The sequence below is a fragment of the Procambarus clarkii genome, chromosome 12 (assembly GCF_040958095.1).
Source record: "Procambarus clarkii isolate CNS0578487 chromosome 12, FALCON_Pclarkii_2.0, whole genome shotgun sequence".
Taxonomy (NCBI): Eukaryota; Metazoa; Arthropoda; class Malacostraca; order Decapoda; family Cambaridae; genus Procambarus; species Procambarus clarkii.
In genome coordinates, this window is record NC_091161.1 from 29813701 (window position 1) to 29830876 (window position 17176).

At 38.7% G+C, this 17176-nt stretch overlaps 1 long non-coding RNA gene across 1 annotated transcript; it reads left to right on the plus strand.

Moving 5' to 3' along the window:
- Positions 1-14207: 14207 nt before the first annotated feature.
- On the plus strand, positions 14208-16538 carry LOC123751853 (uncharacterized). The gene is made up of 3 exons (XR_006772137.2): positions 14208-14335; positions 15807-15916; positions 16381-16538. It is a non-coding gene; the product is annotated as an uncharacterized lncRNA (long non-coding RNA).
- Positions 16539-17176: the final 638 nt, after the last annotated feature.

A 17176-nucleotide genomic window follows, 5' to 3' on the forward strand; every position in this document is an offset into this window, starting at 1 on the left:
TTGTGTGTAACAATAAACCAAATTTTTTTTAACAAATAATGCACCTGTATAGGAAAACAAATCCTGTCAGCTGTAAAAATATTGATGCAGTTATTTAAATGAAAAATATAATGAAAGAAATATTACTGGTTTATTTTTATCCTATCTTTTTGTACTGTACAGTATATCCAAGGAAGTGAAAAATTGAGACATAATGCACAATTTAATGAATGATTAGCATGGATTAGCAGTTCAAAAGAAATATGACTTGTATTACATATCAACATGAGATCTTAATGATCCATGGTCAACATGATTTAATAAGGATAATACAGTACTGTATTTGTAATAATACAAACTATAATTTAAAATCTTTATTACTGATTTTTTTTATTAAGAAGATTAGGTATACACAGCAATGTGCTGCTACCCTATTCTATATGGACTATTACACAGTGTAGATAAAAAACTAGCTATAAGTTTATCTAATACGTACTCCCATCTCACAGGATGGTTAGACATACTGTACATGGAATCAATTTAGAAAATACCAGCCTCAATACAAAAAACAAATCAACTCTGACTAAACAACTCTAAGCAATTTTCACAAGAGGTAAGCACTGAATCATGGAAACATTATATTATAATTACTCTTACCAGTTTCTACAAAACTCCTCTCAAACAATGTATTTTTAAACATGTTTAGGTATACACAGCAATGTGCTGCTTCCCTATTCTGTATAAAGGACCACACAGTGTAGAGCAAAAACCAGCTACAAGCTCACCCAACATCCTCACCTCACAGGATGGCCAGTCATACATGGAATTAGGAGAGAACAAAATACTTAATGCTGATCTATTAGCTCCAGTTTTAATCCCTCCCTTTCCACCCAAGAAGCAAATTAGAGATCAGCCCAAGCTTCGTCTTGAGGCAAAGCTCAACGCCTTAAGCCATATTGATGCTCTGTCCACAGAGCATTCTCTCTCTCAAATTATATACACTGATGGTTCCCTACACCGCACCACGGGTGCAGCTGGAAGTGCAGTTGTCCTGACAATGGGCGATGGCCTATACTTTGAGTGGGGAGTCCGTATAAACAACTGGGCCTCTACCCTTCAGACTGAACTATTTGCCTTGATCCTTGCACTGAAATGTGTACAAGTCTCAAAACTTGATACATTAATTGTAAGTGACTCCTTATCTGAAATTTTTTAATTGAGTGCATAAATAGTTCTTCAGGTCTTATTAATTATACAGTCATAACTGAACTATTTATAATTAATAATCATTAGCTTAAATTTGCCTATGCTTATTATTCAACTTTTCTTTGATTCCATTTATTACCTAGGTTGCCTAGCCTCGCCATGCTCCCTTACTCCATTGTACCCCTGGCTTTGCCTGCATCTCAAATTGCAAATTGTTACTTGCAGTGTACCTGAGAGCACTTGTAAGCAATCTACCTCATTTTTGCTCAATTTGTTTTTGTATTGCTTAGTCTTGTTTATATTTTTGTTTTGTATTTCTATATCTTGTGTTTTGTATAGTCCATGTTTATATGTTTTTTCGTTAATCTCATTTATTACCTAGGTTGCCTAGCCTAGCCATACTCCCTTACTCCATTGTACCCCTGTAAGCCCCTTTTGAGTTTGCTTTGTTCTGTATTGTGTACATCTTTTTCCCTATTTTATAGCTTATTTCTACCTTGTTATTTGCCTTTCTTCCCTTGTTTTTCCTGCAATCAGCTTTTTTTATGCAGACAAGTATAGACCCTGAACTTAACCTCTTATCCACTATCTATGACAATTATCACTTTACTGATCTAAATTGCAGATATTTTGCAGCACATGATGTAAACAATGTATTAACTCATAATCACAATATCTCTGTAATCAATTTGAACGTTAGATCCCTAGGTAAACACTTCGATGATGTTAGTGCCTTGATTGAAACTATTGACAACAAATTCTCTTTTATTATACTTACTGAAACATGGTTGAAAGAGGATACTACTCAGCTCTTTAACATGCCTAACTACTCAGCAATTCACAACTGTCGTCAAATTCAGAGAGGTGGTGGCACTGCTCTTTACTACCACCAAGAACTAACATGCTTAAAAGAAATTAGAACCAGAGACTGCTATGGGGAGTATATCTTCGCCAGCTTCAGAGTCAAGGGTGCCGAGTCTGTCCTGACTGTGGGTGCAGTTTATAGAATTCCTAACACTGATGTGTCCGAATTCAACTCAAACCTTAGAAATCTAATACTTGATAACAGACTGAACAAAAACCACCTAATTATCGCAGGGGACTTTAATATTGACCTCTGCGAGCCTGAACACCCCACTGCTGTTAGCTTCCTCAACTGTATGAATTCCTGCTTCCTCGTACCCTTAATCACTAGACCTACTAGAATCACTGATAGCACTGCCACAACGCTCGATCACATCTGGACAAACATAACCTCTCTGCTTACTTCAGGTATAATCACCGATAGCACTACAGATCATTACCCCACATTTCTCTTAACTAACATTAGCAAACCACCTCTTGAGTCAAGAGTGATACGTTTTAGACTGCACAATGAAACTGCTATAGACAATTTTATAACTGCTGCTGATAATGTCAACTGGGAGTCCGAGTTAGGTAACATAGTGGACATCAACCTTGCAGTACAATCTTTTCTTCAAAAAACTCTTAGCCTTTATAATACCCACTGTCCTATGCTTACAAAACAAGTCACAACCAAAAGGCTTAACAATCCCTGGCTTACAAAGGGAATACTTAAATCTATTAATAAAAAACATGACCTTGAGAAGAAGTATAGGTTAGGAATTGTCTCCAAAGAATTCTCAAAGAATTACTCATTATTGCTGTCTAAGATAATTAGACGAGCCAAAACTAAATACTACGAAGATAAATTTACCAAAATAAAGAGCAACATTAAACAAACTTGGAGAACAATTTCTCAAATATTGGGATCAAAGAAGTCTTTAAACAACAAACCGACTCTCCTGTCTAATAACGATGGTCAGCTTTCAGCCTCTGATTCTGCTACTGAGTTCAATAGGTTCTTCTCTTCCATTGGTTCATCCCTTGCAAATGATATTCCATCTTCCAGTACAGACATTAATGACTATCTTTCAGGTAACTATCCACAGTCTCTGTACCTAAAGCCTATTAATTCCACTGACGTCAATGAGATAATCCTTTCCCTTAAAACCAAGTCTGGTGCCCTTGAGGAGATACCAACTTTAATTTACAAAAAAGCCTCCAGATCTTTAGCCCCTGCTATTGCTTTGCTCTTCAACAAGTCACTTGAACTCCAAACCTTCCCAGATATTCTAAAAAAAGCGAGAGTAACGCCTGTCCACAAATGTGGTAATCTCACAGATGTTAACAACTACAGACCTATATCTATCCTGCCAAACTTGTCAAAAAATTTTGAAAAACTAATCTATAAGCAGCTTTACTCATATCTAGCCAAACTCAATATACTTAGCCCTTGCCAATATGGCTTCAGACCCAAAAAAAGCACTAACGATGCACTTATTAGTATGCTTAACTCGATTCATACAGCTCTTGATAAAAATGAGTTCTCTGTTGGGTTGTTTGTGGACCTGCGTAAAGCTTTTGACACTGTCAACCACCAAAACCTTCTTCTTAAATTACATCATTATGGAGTCAGACGACACTCCCTACAATACCTCAAATCCTACCTTACTGACAGGCTCCAATATGTTTCTGTGAATAATACAATTTCTCCCACCCTACCCATCAACATTGGTGTTCCCCAGGGCAGCATACTTGGCCCTCTCCTCTTTCTCATCTACATTAATGACCTTCCAAATGCCTACCAACACCTCAAACCAATTCTATTTGCTGACGACACAACCTTTATTTACTCCAGTCCTGATCCCCTTGCTCTAAATGCCACAGTAAATACTGAGCTAAATAAAGTCCATCTGTGGCTAACTGCCAACAAACTCACCCTTAACATTGACAAAACCTTTTATATTCTGTTTGGCAATAAATCCTCTAATCAAATAAATCTCAAAATAAACAATACCCAAATTTGTAACAAATTAGATGGCAAATTCCTTGGCATTCTCATTGACCACAAGCTTAATTTCCAGGGACACATTCTAAACATATCAAAAAAAGTTTCAAAAACTGTGGGCATTCTTTCTAAGATCAGATATTATGTACCACGCCCTGCCCTAGTGACTCTCTATTACTCCCTTATCTATCCATATCTCAACTATGGTATTTGTGCTTGGGGCTCTACTACCCAAAATCACTTACGTCCTCTAATTACTCAACACAAAGCTGCTATTAGGACAATATCCAATTCTGGCCCCAGACACCACTCGGTACCCCTACTTAAATCTCTGAATATGTTAGACATTAAGTCACTACACATTCTCTCATGTGTATTATACATATATAAAACGCTAAACTATAATGCCAATCCTGATCTCAAAAGCTTCATAGAAGGTTGTATCAGAACCCATGAGCATCACACCAGAAATAAATACAGTTTTGATATTCCTAGAGTACGACTTAATCAAACTAGAAATGCTCTACAAATCAAGGGGCCCAGAATGTGGAATGACCTTCCCAACCATGTTAAAGACTGTACCTCTCTCAACCAGTTTAAGTTAAAAGCGAAGCTATACCTAATAAATTCCCTGTAACCTACCTTACCCTTCTATTGTCAACCAATGTCTGTTTTTTTCTTTAAAGAGCGCTGTTTGTCGACATAATTGTATTTGTGCTGCTTTGTCATCTATGTTTTCATTTCTTGTTTTCATTCTACTCATTATGCTCAATTAGTATTAAGCTTGTCATTTAAGTTTATCATGCCCGAAACGCTTTGCGTAATAGTGGCTTTAGGCATTGTATGTACTAGCTATACCTATAAGTTAAACAATCCTTGTAAATATTTATTGTATGTATGTACCTTACCTAAATAAAATTGTATTGTATTGTATTGTATTGTATCATCCTTAAATGCTCTCAACTCTTTAAGACATAACTGTAACATGCTCGTGTCCGAAGCTAGACACAAATACAACAAAATTATTAAGGATGGTAACAGAGTCCATTTCATGTGGTCTCCATCTCATGTTGGCCTCCGAAAGCATGATAGAGCTGATAAGTTAGCCAAAGAATCTGCCTTTAAAGGCGCCGTTGAGTGTAACCTTGGATTGTCAATGCGCAATCTGAGAGCAGCAGTACACCGAGAACTTCAACAAGATCTTGTAGATCTGAGGCAAAGTGAAATTGACACCAGTAATTCCATCTATCATCATACTATCATGCAAGAGGAGCCACACATCTATGGATCATCCAATAAAATCAGCAGACTTCTAGATGTTACTACTGCTCGGCTTAGACTCGGTTACAAGTATCTCTGGGAATTCTCATTATCTGCTGATGTAGACCTGACCAAATGTAAACTGTGTCAACAAAATTATTTGCACACCCTCCGTCACTATGTGATGGAGTGCGAAAAGATACGTGAATTTAGAGACAATTCTATAACCAATGTTCCAGCGATGTGTCAATATTTCATTCAAAATGATCTGCTACCAGAAATTTTAGCCAAATATCCCCAGTTTGCTAACTGTAGGTAGTAACTAAGTGATTGTAACCTATCCACCGCTGCCCACTGGATGGGGGGCGGTGTACAGGACAAACATATAAATTTTGACACTAGCTCTCCACATGTCAGTTGCTTAATTTAGAACCTGTACTTGAGGTCGATCTCGAACCCATTGTTGATGTGATGACTTATATTGAATTTTGTAACTAGCTCATCAAGATTGTAACTTGCTTAGCTAAATGAACTGTGGGGTTCAGTCCCTGAGCCCATTATGTGCCTCTGTAACCCTTTCCACTACCGCCCACAAGATGGGTATGGGGTGCATAATAAATGAACTAAACTAACTAAAGGTTACAAAGTGAAGCGGCAATAGGCAATCTCACAAATGCTCTCCACAATGTAAACTGGGAATCTGAATTTATCAATACACAGGATAATCATTCGTTAACTAGCCTCTTTCTTTCCAAAATTCTAAGCATTTACAATACTTATTGTCCTCTCCTCACCAAGCAAGTTACTGGCAAAAGGTTAAATATTCCCTGGCTCACTGGTGGCATACTTAAAGCAATCGACAAGAAACATGAATATGAAAAAAACTTAGGATTGGCCTAGTTGCAAAGGAAGTAGTTAAGAGGTACTCATTAGTGCTTACCAGGATAATAAGAGCAAAGCGTTCCTATTACGAGAATAGATTCAAAGAAGCAAAAGGCAACATGAAAAGCACATGGAGAGCCATCTCTAACATCCTAGGAGCTAAACAACATTCACATAATAAGATAAAAATCTCCAAAGATAGTTATACTCCAGCAAAAGAAGAATCCGTGGTTTAATAATGAATGTATGAAAGCAAAGGAGCTGAACAAAAGGGCATGGAGGAACTTCCGTAATAACAGAACACCAGAAAGTAGAGAGAGATACCAGAGAACCAGGAACGAGTATGTTAGTGTGAGAAGAGAAGCTGAGAAAAGGTATGAAAATGATATAGCTAATAAAGCCAAGACCGAACCAAAGCTACTACACAGTCACATCAGGAGGAAGACAACAGTGAAGGAACAGGTGATAAAACTTAGGGTGGGCGAGGACAGGTACACAGAGAATGACAAAGAGGTGTGTGAAGAACTCGACAAAAGGTTCCAGGAGTTCTTTACAATAGAACAGGGAGAAGTCACGGCGCTAGGAGAGGTGGCAGCAAACCAGGTGACCTTGGAAAGGTTCGAAATTACAAGAGATGAGGTCAAAAAGCACCTATTGGAGCTGGATGTGAGAAAAGCTGTTGGGCCGGACGGAATCTCACCATAAGTATTGAAAGAGTGTGCAGGAGCACTTTGCTTGCCACTCTCCATAGTGTATAGTAGGTCACTGGAAACGGGAAACCTACCAGAAATATGGAAGACAGCTAATGTAGTACCAATATACAAAAAGGGTGACAGACAAGAGGCACTGAACTACAGACCAGTGTCCTTAACTTGTATACCATGCAAGGTGATGGAGAAGATTGTGAGAAAAAACCTAGTAACACATCTGGAGAGAAGAGACTTCGTGACAACCCATCAACATGGGTTCAGGGAGGGTAAATCTTGCCTTACAGGCTTGATAGAATTCTACGATCAGGTAACAAAGATTAAGCAAGAAAGAGAAGGATGGGCGGACTGCATTTTTTTGGACTGTCGGAAAGCCTTTGACACAGTACCCCATAAAAGGTTGATGCATAAGCTGGAAAAACAGGCAGGAGTAACTAGTAGGGCGCTCCAGTGGATAAGGGAGTACTTAAGCAATAGAAAGCAGAGAGTTATAGTGAGGGGTGAGTCCTCAGAATGGCGTGAAGTCACCAGTTGAGTCCCACAGGGCTCTGTACTCGGACCTATCCTGTTTCTGATATACGTAAATGATCTCCCAGAGGGTATAGACTCATTCCTCTCAATGTTTGCTGACGACGCCAAAATTATGAGAAGGATTAAGACAGAGGAGGACAGCTTGAGGCTTCAAGAAGACCTGGACAAGCTGCAGGAATGGTCGAACAAATGGCTGTTAGAGTTTAACCCAAGCAAATGTAATGTAATGAAGATAGGGGTAGGAAGCAGGAGACCAGATACAAGGTATCATTTGGGAGATGAAATACTTCAAAAGTCAGAGAGAGAGAAAGACCTGGGGTTGATATCACGCCAGACCTGTCCCCTGATGCTCATATCAAGAGGATAATATCAGCAGCATATGCCAGGTTGGCTAACATAAGAACGGCCTTTAGAAACTAGTGTAAGGAATCTTTCAGAACATTATATACCACATATGTCAGACCAATCCTGGAGTATGCAGCTCCAGCATTGAGTTCATATCTAGTCAAGCATAAGCATATTATATTTATATTATTTTAATATAAAGGCAAGCATATTTTATTTTATTTTACTTCTAAATTGTTACTATTTTATTGTATCTGCTCTTATTCTTGTGTTTTGCTTTATCGTGTATCTTGTATCGTGATCCCTCTGCATCTCTATGCACACTGATATTGATCCTGATCAAAATCTTCTGTCTCATATCTACACCAACCAGCACATTGATCATCATTATTGCAAGTATTTCACAGCACACCAGGCTAAAAACAAACTCCAAAATAGCACCTGTCTATCAGTTTATAACCAAAATGTTAGATCACTTGGTAAACATTTTGACGATTTAAATGCACTACTCACAGCACTAGGTACTAACCTATCGTTCATTATTTTAACAGAAACTTGGCTAAATAAAGACTATACCCAACTCTACAACTTAGCTGGTTATAAAGCCATTCATAACTGTAGGCCTAATAAAAAAGGTGGTGGCACAGCTATATATTACCGAGATACATTTATCTGCAACAGTGTTATTAGTGACAGAGATGACTACTGTGAATATACTTTTGCTCAGTTTACAATTAAATCCCTTAAATCCTCTTTGACTATTGGATCCATCTATAGATTTCCTAATACTAACATAGCTTCTTTCTCAGACAACCTAAGGAATCTTATTATAAACAACAATCTCAACAAAAACCACATCATTCTGGGAGGAGACTTTAATATTGACCTGGGTCAACAAAACTGTTCTCAAGTTGACTATTTCCTTAACAGCATGAACTCCTGTATGCTAATCCCCACTATCACCAAACCTACCCGAGTCACTCAAACATCAGCCACTACCTTGGACCACATATGGACAAACATAACAGCTCCCCTTGTATCTGGTATAATCTACGACAGAACAACTGACCACTATCCTACCTTTCTCATAGCGAACATGGACATAACACCACCAAAAAGCAAGAAACTTTCATTTAGGCTACACAGTGAATCAGCTTTAGACAATCTTACAGAGGCACTTCACAATATTAACTGGGATTCTGAATTCAATAATACCCATGATATAAATTCATTAGCTAACCTCTTCCTCTCCAAAACTCTAAGCCTCTACAACCTTCATTGTCGCCTTCTTACAAAGCAAGTAACTGACAAAAGATTAAACAATCCATGGCTCACAAGTGGCATTCTCAACTCAATCAACAAGAAACATGAATATGAAAAGAAAGTTAGGATTGGCCTAGTTTCAAAGGAAGTAGCTAAAAGGTACTCATCAATGCTTACCAGTATCATAAGAAAGGCAAAACTTGCATATTATGTGAATAGATTCAATGAAGCAAAAGGCAACATGAAAAACACTTGGAAAACTATCTCTAGTATCCTAGGAACTAAGCAACACTCACATAACCAAATAAAACTCTACAAGGATGGGGATATACCGTCAACTGATTTAGAAATGGCAAATGAATTTAATAGTTTCTTTTCATCGGTTGGTGCTAATCTTGCCAGTAAAATCCCACAGACTCAGACACATATCAACACATATCTCTCAGGCAGCTATCCAAACTCTCTTCTCCTTTCACCAATCAGCCCGGCAGATGTTGTGTCCATCATACACTCTCTAAAAACCAAGGCAGGGAACACCAGTGAAATTCCGTCCATTGTGTACAAGAGAGCCTCCCATGCCCTTGCCCCACCCATAGCACTACTGTTCAACAAATCTATGGAGTGTCACACCTTCCCTGATATCCTCAAAAAAGCAAGAGTAACGCCAGTCCATAAAGGAGGCAATCCGGCGGACATAAACAATTATAGACCAATATCAAATCTACCCATTCTATCAAAAATATTTGAAAAAAATTATTTACAAACAGCTCTATTCCTACCTCGTAAAATTCGACATACTCAGCCCCTGCCAGTTTGGCTTCCGGTCCCAAAAGAGCACCAACGATGCAATCATTAGTCTCCTTGACGTTATCTACTCAGCCCTTGACAAAAATGAGTTTCCGATTGGACTCTTCATTGACCTAAGAAAAGCCTTTGATACTGTTAATCACAACTACCTCTTACTTAAACTCCAGCATTATGGAATCCGAGGCCTTGCCCTTGACTACATCCGATCCTATCTTAGTGACAGACACCAATATGTAACCATCAATGATACAACTTCGTCCACTCTACCAATTACCGTTGGAGTGCCACAGGGCAGCATCTTAGGACCTCTTCTATTTCTTATATATATATAAACGATCTGCCTAATGTCTCTAATATTCTCAAACCTATACTGTTTGCTGACGATACTACTCTTATCTATTCAAACCTCAACCCACATACACTAAATAATGTTGTGAATAATGAATTAAAAAAAGTCCACTTATGGATGTCAACGAACAAACTAACATTAAACATCGAAAAGACTTACTACATCTTATTTGGAAGCAAATCATCAAATGCAATTCAGCTACAGATAGACAACATTAACATCAGTAATAAAGATGATGGCAAGTTTCTTGGCCTATTCCTAGACAAGAGACTCAACTTCAGCACCCACATTCAACACATAACTAAGAAAGTCTCTAAGACAGTTGGTATACTCTCCAAAATCAGATATTATGTTCCTAACTCTGCTCTCCTCTCACTATATTATGCACTAATTTACCCCTATCTTAATTATGGTATCTGTGCATGGGGGTCTACCACTGCAAACCACCTTAAGCCCATCATCACACAGCAAAAATCTGCTATCAGAATGATAACTAACTCAGCTTTCAGACAACACTCAGCTCCCTTCTTTAAATCCCTAAACTTGCTAAATATTAACTCCCTCCACACATTCTCTTGTGTCAACTACATTTACAAAACCCTGTTCTTAAATGCAAACCATGCTCTGAAACTCTCCCTGGACAGATGTAATAGGACCCATTATCACCACACCAGAAATAAATATCTCTTTGATATCCCCAGGGTCAAACTTAATCTGTGTAAACACTCTATGCAAATTAAGGGACCTAGTTTATGGAACTCACTCCCTAGTGAATTGAAAAACTGTAAAACTTTTGCCTTATTTAAAAGCAAAACCAAAAAGTACCTAACTTCATCTTCTTAGTTTCCTACACTGAGCTTTAAATTTGCTCTGTACCTAGTGTTACCCAATCTCCTAATTTTTATGTAATTTCAAACAACCTTATCATTGTGTTCATTGCTGTCTTCTTTTATGTGCTAGCCATATGCTGTATTGTGACTACCAATTTTTGTCAACTACCATTCAAGCTGTCATTGCAATCAATCTTAGCTACCTATGTGCTTTAATATACTGTACCTACAATTTTCTCTCATCTTTTTTTTCATTTCATGTAATCTGTTGTCATTTTTTGTCTATAATTTTGCAAGTATTTACCTCCTTAAAATTTTCTTAGATTAAGGACCTGCCCGAAACGCTGCGCGTGCTAGTGGCTTTACAAGACTGTAATTACCATATTTGTATCCTCACATTCCTTATGTACATTCTTGTATATGCATAAATAAATAAATAAATAAGACTAAACTGGAAAAGGTTCAAAGGTTTGCCACCAGACTAGTACCCGAGCTGAGAGGTATGAACTACGAGGAGAGACTACGGGAATTAAACCTCAGTTCGTTGGAAGACAGAAGAGTTAGGGGGGGACATGATCACCGCATTCAAGATTCTCAAGGGAAGCGACAGGGTTGATAAAGACAGGCTATTTAATACAAGGGGCACAAGCACTAGGGGACACAGGTGGAAACTGAGTGCCCAAATGAGCCACAGAGATATTAGAAAGAACTTTTTTAGTGTCAGAGTGGTTGACAAATGGAATGCATTAGGAAGTAATGTGGTGGAGGCTGACTCCATACACAGTTTCAAGTGTAGATATGATAGAGACCAATAGGCTCAGGAACCTGTACACCTGTTGATTGACGGTTGAGAGGCGGGATCAAAGAACCAGAGCTCAACCCCCTCAAGCACAACTAGGTGAGAACCTGCAACAGATCTTGAAACAACAACTGAATTTAATAGCTTCTTTTCATCGATTGGTGCTAACCTTGCCCGAAAAATCCCAGAGACTCAGACACATGTTACCACATATCTTTCAGGCAGCTACCCAAACTCTCTTCTCCTCTCACCGGTCAGCCCTACAGATGTTATGTCCATCATTCACTCGCTAAAAACCAAAGCTGGGAACATTAGTGAAATACCATCGATGGTATACAAGAGTGCCTCCCATGCCCTTGCACCACCCATAGCATTGCTGTTCAATAAATCCCTAGAGTGTCATACCTTCCCTGATATCCTTAAAAGAGCAAGAGTAACGCCAGTTCATAAAAGAGGTAACACGGCAGACATAAATAATTACAGACCCATATCAAATCTACCTATATTATCAAAAATATTTTTTTTTTTTACAAACAGCTCTATTCCAATCTTATAAAATTCAATATACTGAGTCCTCGTCAGTTTGGCTTCCGCTCCCAAAACAGTACCAATGATGCTATTGTTAGTCTGCTTGACTTAATCTTCTCAACCCTTGACAAAAGTGAGTTTCCAATTGGACTCTTCATCGACCTGAGAAAGGCTTTTGATACTGTTAACCATAACTACCTCTTACTTAAACTCCACCAATATGGAATCCGTGGCCTTGCCCTGAACTATATCCGATCCTATCTTAGTAACAGACACCAATATGTAGCCATCAATGATATAACCTCTCCCACTCTACCAATAACCGTATGGGTGCCACAGGGCAGCATCCTAGGACCCTCCTGTTTCTTATATACATCAATGATCTCCTTAATGTCTCTAACATACTTAAACCTATATTGTTTGCTGATGATACTACTCATCTACTCTGACCCCAACCCACTCATGGTAAATAAGGTTGTAAACAATTAATTAAAAAAGTCTACTTGTGGATGTCAACCAACAAACTCACACTAAACATAGAAAAGACCTACTACATCTTATTTGGAAGCAAATCAACAAATGCAATTCAGCTTCAGATAGATAATGTAAACATTAGCAATAAAAATGATGGAAAGTTCCTTGGCCTGTACTTAGACAAGAGACTCAACTTCAGCACCCATATACAACACGTACATAACTAAAAAGGTTTCTAAAACAATTGGTATACTCTCTAAGATACTCTCTAAGATCAGATATTATGTACCCTATTCTGCTCTCCTCTCACTCTATTATGCACTTATATATCTCTATCTTACTTATAGTATCTGTGCTTGGGGTTCAACCTCTGCAAACTACCTCAAGCCCATCATCATCATCCAGCAAAAATCTGCTATCAGGACAATAACTAACTCTGCCTTCAGACAACATACAGCTCCCTTGTTCAATTCCTTAAACATAATAAACATAAATTCGCTCCATACATTCTCCTGTGTAAATTACGTTTATAAAACCCTTTTTCTAAGTGCAAACCCTGTTCTGAAACTCTTCCTGGACAGATGTAATAGAACACATGCCCACCACACCAGACATAAATATCTCTTTGATATCCCCAGAGTCAAACTTAATCTATGTAAACACTCTATGTAAATAAAAGGACCTAGTCTATGGAACTTACTCCCTAATGATTTGAAAAGCTGTCCAACTTTTGCCATATTCAAAAATAAAACCAAAAAGTACCTAATTTCATCTTCATAGTTTTCTACCATGGGCTTTATCTTCACACTGTATCTAGTGCTACTCAATCCCCCAATATTTGTACCTAAGCCATATTACTTTAACAATGTAATCTTAGATATCATTTGATATCATGGTTGTTGTATTGAGTGCATTTTCTACTGCATTATTCCTTGAAACTTTTCCTCGAAATGATCCTCATATTGTGCTTCAGTGAACCAATGTATAACCCTGAAATGCTACTCTCATGTATCTAGTAATCCTTGTTTCTTTATTGTGTATTATTCTGATCTGCTTTTGTGTCAATATTTCTTCAAATTACCTGTAAACATTTTTGTTGATTATACTGTAATTATTTTACTTAAAATTATCTGTACCTGTAAAGAAAAGCTATAAAATACCTGGTAACATTTTTTATCAATTTTACTGTTAATTTATATAAAAAAAAAAAACTGTTAGTCTAAAGACTTACCCGAAACGCTATGCGTGCTAGTGGCTTTACAAGAATGTTAATTCAACTTATTTTCTATATTCTCTGTTAACCTCCAGTGTAACTTCTTGTATAAAAATAAATAAAAATAAAATAATAAAAATAACAAAACTATTTATGATGGGTTCAAGCGACGATCGAGTAGTGCGCAAAGCGTCCCTCACCTGTGACGTCACAGCGTCATCCGCCGCCAGGAACATCAACAAAGCGGTCAGTTTGTGGTCCGTGCAGTCAGCAAGAAGACAAACGCTTCATGCAATCACGCAAATATTATCGTAAGTAAACACTTATATTTTATAATATTATTAGATTCTGGTGCTGGCTATAGTGCTGGTGTATTAAGAGGTGAGGAGCAGTGGTGGTGTACTGAGAGGCGAGGGGCAGTGGTGGTGTACTGAGAGGTGAGGGGCAGTGGTGGTGTATTGAGAGGTGAGGGGCAGTGGTGGTGTATTGAGAGGTGAGGGGCAGTGGTGGTGTATTGAGAGGTGAGGGGCAGTGGTGGTGTATTGAGAGGCGAGGGGCAGTGGTGGTGTATTGAGAGGTGAGGGGCAGTGGTGGTGTATTGAGAGGCGAGGGGCAGTGGTGGTGTATTGAGAGGTGAGGGGCAGTGCTGGTGTATTGAGAGGCGAGGGGCAGTGGTGGTGTATTGAGAGGTGAGGGGCAGTGGTGGTGTATTGAGAGGCGAGGGGCAGTGGTGGTGTATTGAGAGGTGAGGGGCAGTGGTGGTGTATTGAGAGGCGAGGGGCAGTGGTGGTGTATTGAGAGGTGAGGGGCAGTGCTGGTGTATTGAGAGGCGAGGGGCAGTGGTGGTGTATTGAGAGGTGAGGGGCAGTGGTGGTGTATTGAGAGGCGAGGGGCAGTGGTGGTGTATTGAGAGGCGAGGGGCAGTGGTGGTGTATTGAGAGGCGAGGGGCAGTGGTGGTGTATTGAGAGGCGAGGGGCAGTGGTGGTGTATTGAGAGGCGAGGGGCAGTGGTGGTGTATTGAGAGGCGAGGGGCAGTGGTGGTGTATTGAGAGGTGAGGGGCAGTGGTGGTGTATTGAGAGGCGAGGGGAAGTGCTGGTGTATTGAGAGGTGAGGGGCAGTGGTGGTGTATTGAGAGGTGAGGGGCAGTGGTGGTGTATTGAGAGGTGAGGGGCAGTGGTGGTGTATTGAGAGGTCAGGGGCAGTGCTGGTGTATTGAGAGGCGAGGGGCAGTGGTGGTGTATTGAGAGGTGAGGGGCAGTGCTGGTGTATTGAGAGGTGAGGGGCAGTGGTGGTGTATTGAGAGGCGAGGGGCAGTGCTGGTGTATTGAGAGGCGAGGGGCAGTGGTGGTGTATTGAGAGGCGAGGGGCAGTGGTGGTGTATTGAGAGGCGAGGACCAGTGCTGGTGTATTGAGAGGCGAGGGCCAGTGCTGGTGTATTGAGAGGCGAGGGCCAGTGCTGGTGTATTGAGAGGCGAGGGCCAGAGCTGGTGTATTGAGAGGCGAAGGCCAGTGCTGGTGTATTGAGAGGAGAGGTACTGTGCTGCACATACAGTATATAAAAACAGCATAATATTTTAATCACAAGCAGGGTTTCCTAATGGCTCCTTGAGACTTATGTGCAAAGTACTTAACCCAGTTATAAGTTCCAAATCATGTGTGTCGTATTATTAAACATCTCTTTAGAAAGCTGATTTATGTTATTTCTTAGTGTTCACTACTACTAGGTAATGATAAATATATATCTCACTGATATATTATTAATTATATTCAGCTATTGCAGATGATTTTGATGCTGCAAACCGGAGATGCATAGCTGCGGAAGACACGTCTGAAGTGGAAACTTAAAACGAAGCTTCAGATATGAAGCAAAGAATGCCAAGAATAACAAATGTAAGCATTGAAAACCTAGTTCAGTAATGAAAAAAATTAACAAAATTGACATACTGTGCATTATTTCATCTCATTGTCAATCATATTTAATTATTTTTTTTTATGGAGTAATCTTTGCTATGTTGATAGTGCTCGTTGTGTGTCTGCAGGTGCATTCATTGTGTGTATGATGCCTGGTGTTAAAGTATTATTTCTTACTCGTTCATGCTCTCATTTAGACGTTTGGCCTCGATGAGGTTCAGTCTTGTGACTGGTGTGTGGCACGTTTCTGTTGAAATGTAGTCTTTTCGAGACTACATTTCAAATATTACCTAACATACATGGCTACTCCCTCTCCTTGTCTAATATATCTATCTGTGTGAAATAGATTAAATCCATTTATTTGATATTCATCTAATAGTTCTCTATTTTCTACATTCATCCATGTTTTGGTAAGTGCAATAATATGTATTGTTTCATTGCAGATAAGAGATTCCAGATCGTTCCAGATTTCCAAAGTACTGAAACGCACACCATACAGGCTTGGTGGATCTCGGTGCAAGGTAAAATAATTTATTTACTTGTACAGTATATATTTTTAGCTAATTATCAGTATATAAAACCACAGTACTTAATTTTATCAGTGTCAAAGACACAATTACATCTTACTCATAAATACCATTATATACCTCACTTGTGGTAACATATACACACATTAAGTGTATTATGTAGCATTATCTGTAATCAACTGATTTTCAGAGCTGCTCATTACAAAATATTCTTTTAAAAAAGTGTTTCTTAACAATAGGAGCATTTCATTACAATATATCCATAATCAACTATATCAAACCCTATTACAGGTAAAACCAGTAGGCATTCTACTGTATTTTATCAAACCCCTATTAGAATAATAGATCTTGTAATGATTTTGCAAAAATAGTGCCATTTACTATTTTTAAAATATTATTAAAAAAATTACCGATATGGTGCATTCGGATGACAAACCAAATTTTTCACTTTTGACAATTGAGCACCTGCCACATCCAGATTCCTGGGAGGAAAGGAAGGACGATCTTTGGAATCATTACCTAAGTAGACAGGAAAGCTCATTTATCAAAATAAATTAACATTATACATATTTTGATCAGAATAGAAAATATCACGGAAACTCCAAAACTCGGAAAAATCCAGATGACATCTATAAACAAATCCCCTTTTCCTAGTTCTGCATCTCTCCTTTGGAATAAATTTTGTTGTGCCTTTATCATATTTTTCACAAAA